Source organism: Coptis chinensis, chromosome 6 (genome assembly GCF_015680905.1).
Source record: "Coptis chinensis isolate HL-2020 chromosome 6, ASM1568090v1, whole genome shotgun sequence".
NCBI classification, from domain to species: Eukaryota; Viridiplantae; Streptophyta; class Magnoliopsida; order Ranunculales; family Ranunculaceae; genus Coptis; species Coptis chinensis.
Window position 1 is genome coordinate 71,404,733 of NC_141461.1, and position 3,892 is coordinate 71,408,624.

General features: G+C 39.7%; 1 pseudogene; it reads right to left on the reverse strand.

Moving 5' to 3' along the window:
* Positions 1-978: 978 nt before the first annotated feature.
* On the reverse strand, positions 979-2,302 carry LOC147494274 (phenolic glucoside malonyltransferase 1-like; annotated as a pseudogene).
* Positions 2,303-3,892: the final 1,590 nt, after the last annotated feature.

Sequence of the window (3,892 nt, forward strand, 5' to 3'; positions counted from 1 at the left end):
ACTAACATGCCCAACTCGCTAAATAACTATTAATAACAGATAATAATGTAAATTAAAGTAGAATTAAATGCATAACACAACACAAAGATATACCGTGGTTCGGCCAATGGTGCCTACTTCCATAAGAGCTCGTCTTTATATAAAGTGGGAAGGAAGATTACAATCTCTCCTTTCAGTCTCTCACCTTACTAGATCACTCTTATCTCTTTACAGGGTTGTATATCTGTAAAGGTTATCTCTCAATCTTGATAGCTTTCAAGATTAGGTTTCTCTGACTTTTATACTGCCTCTCGTGTGTTTGCTGGGTGTTAGGTTTTGCCAAAAACTCTAACTCTTATTGCAAACTCGAGGTCCCAAATTTCTTCTGAAAATAGACTTGGCTGGTCACGGGCAAAGACAAGTCGAGCGAAGTCGCTAAAAAGTACCGAAGTCTTCTACGGCATGGGCGCGGGTCGCGCCTTGGTCAAGGCCAATCTGGGTGCGGGTCGCGCTCTTACATTTCCACGCAGAATGAAATCCTTTTCTCCTCATGTGAGGGATAAAGCCAACAATCTCCCCCTCCCGAACAGTGAGGGGGGGTTTCTCCAAGCAATTTCTAAATCAATTGGAGGAGTATGCTGCCATTCCGACAATAGCACAACAAACATCAAACTTACCTTTTGGTAAGACTTTGGTCATCATATCCGACCCGTTCTTGTCGGTATGGATCTTCTTGATACACAAATGCTTGTCTTCGAGTACTTCTCTAATCTAATGATAACACACGTGTATGTGCTTGGATCTAGAATGAAAACTCAGATTCTTACTCAAATGGATGGCCAATTAGGATTTCCCCCTTACTAGGTGGGGAAATTAGAGTCTCCCCCCTAAGTACAAAAAAAAAAAGTCAACTTGGGTTGACTGTGTTTTTTTTTGTGTGTATTTGGGGGGAGACCCTAATTTCCCATCTAGTGGGGGAAAATCCTAATTGGCTCATCTAGTGGGGGTAATATTCGTTAACCCTTAAGTTATTCTTGACCCATTTTTCAGCTCCTTTTAAGACTCCAGTTTCCAAGTCCTCAATTGCTCTTCCAATCCCTTCAGCTGCAACTAAAAATCCATCTTCCCCTTTGATCATGTCACATTTCAATGCTGGTGTACAACATATACCAATGCAATTACCAAAATATGCCGTGGGGATTGGATAGTTCAAGCGAGTTCTACAGCCTGTTGGGAATGCAATTTGTATGGTCTTTTTTCTCTCATCAATACGCCGCGCTTGAACTAAATATACCATTACGTATGCACATACTAACATATAAGTCGACGAATAAAACTGTGGTATTTTTTTCGCACATACAAGACGTACGAGCCATTGGTTGAGCCTGTTGATGTGCGTTCAACTCAATATGAATGTGACTCGAACCATGTCAACTCCATTTGTAGTAATTTCACTAGTCTTGAAAGTTTTGAGGTGCCATTTGAAACGTCTCAAATCTTTTAGGTAAATACTCTCCAGGCCATCCTTGTCCTTAATTACTGATCGATCGTAGAATGGCGCAAACACGGTGATTTTCTCCAACTCATCAGTGAATTTCCATAGTGAAGACCAAGATCTCATAAACTGCAAGGCAGTGCTTCCATCGGCAGCGCCATGGTGTATAGTAAATCTTATACAAAGACCATAATGTGGAAACAGTGTTACTTGCAGTGCCAACACTTGGGTCATTGAATCTGAGGCTCCCAATCGAGGGACAAGAGGATGAAAAGTATGTCCATCTCATGCATGATTTGAGACTAGATGGTCATAATCGTTGTGGCATTCTATGACTGCTAAGGATATCGAGTCGTCGTCCATGTACCTGAGGGTGGGCTTGGTGTTTGGTTCTTGTGACCATATGAGATTCCCAGCTAAAGGGTAGAATTGTTGAAGAGTAAGGGAGAGTGACTGTTTCATTAGGGGATGTACATTGTGAGTGAAATGGTTTTTTGAGTGTGGGAAGTCATAGAACAAAAGGTGTTCAACAGATGAAGTAGTTATCCAAAGTAGATCGAAAAATGTGAGAGGAAGTGTGGTTTGAGTAGTTGTACCTGTTGGAGGTGCTACTCTACACTTCTCAAGGACCTTCACTGTGTGGACTAGAGCCATTAGATAGAGAGAATGTAAGGCTTAGAAAAAAAAATGAAGTTGTGGACATACCAATGATGCCACTGTACGACCTCTTGTACTATGCTAGAAACTTCCCAGAAACCTCTGATTGAATTGGTTCCTATAACAAAGTTTTTGCTAGGTGCCAAATAACAAAGTTTGGTAAAACCTTTGGGTGACAGTGTCCAGCCGACACTTTGTGATTGTGTATGCTATTATAAACACAGTTGAAGGTTTGACGATTTACTTTCTAAATTGAAAGGTACAAATATTTGCATTTTTGTTCCTGATAATTCCATCTCATTTCATATTAACTCTCAATAGTGGGTAATTCACGAAGGTTGGTGGAGGCTCTACAGTCAACAACTCTACACCACTATACTTCATGGGCCATTGGGTTATAGAACGAGCCTCCCCATTTAATGTTCCACTTATCCAATTACACAAAATACGAAAATGCGTTCAAATCATTCCTAATGTTTCTCAAAATTGGTAGGTAGTTCCAGTATGTAGAGTTTGTTTCATCTGAAATTGCTTCTACAGCAATTTTGTTATTGTCGTGGGCAAATATCGTCAACCCGATATTCCAGCCCGAATATTTGTAAATAACTTGAAATATCGACATGATTGTCGATATCTTGCGTATAAGTTCATGTGTTACAGGAACAAGCGGGAAGAAGGAAGGAGAAGAATGGGAATGGACACGCATCAGGATAGGATTGGACGCCACTATAGCTGAAGGGTTATATAAAGTGATGATTAGGATTCATTCGTTTCATTCGATTCATTCTAGAAAAACTTGTAAAACCAGAGCAATATAGATAGAGTTTGAGTGACTATGTAACCACCATTACCGATTAATACAAAAGCTTAAACTTTACTTTTTCTTAATTCTCAATTCAACCCAAACCTATTCAATTCATAACTGGTTTTAGAAGAAGAACTTGATCAATACATTGATCACTACATTAGCGCTGTCCGTGATTCAAAGACAAGAAAAGTTGTTTCTTTTCTTTTTCTTTGAAGATCGAATCCATTTGTAGACGTTTAGGATAAAGAATAATTGGTTGTGTTCAAGGAAATTCTGTGAGATTAGTAAAGTGTTCATTTTCTTGTCAAGATGCCTCCAAAACGTGCTATAGCAAGTAAAACGATGATGATTAATGAAGGAAACACTTCTCAACCAGTGTCCAAGAATGAGGAATGCAGAACAAGGCGATCGGTAAGTAGGTTGGTGGAAGAAGTAGAAGAGATACATGAAGAAGAGGTTTCTTTAAAATTCTGTGAGATCAGTGAAGTGTTCATTTTCTTGTCAAGATGCCTCCAAAGCGTGCTACAGCAAGTAAAACAATGATGATTAATGAAGGAAACACTTCTTAACCAGCGTCCAAGAATGAGGAACGCAGAACAAGGCGATCGGTAAGTAGATTGGTGGAAAAAGTAGAAGAGATACATGAAGAAAAGGTTTCTTTAAAAGCTTTGTTGAGAAAGTTCGAAGAATTGGAGAAGCAGAACAAAGTTTTAATGGTTGAAAACAAAGCTGTGAGAGAAAAGAATGAGAAGCGTGTAGTATAAGATATGTACGAGAAAGAGGGCGATGAATTGAGTTCAGGCACTCCAGTGGTGAGGAAAAGCCATCACAAGGAAGTAAGAAAAAGCCATCTCGAAGAGGTGGAATCAGTGGCGAAATCGACACCAAAGGTGGTACAAGAGGAAGAGGTAAAAACACCAATCACCAAAGAAATGGTGCAGGAGATGATGCAG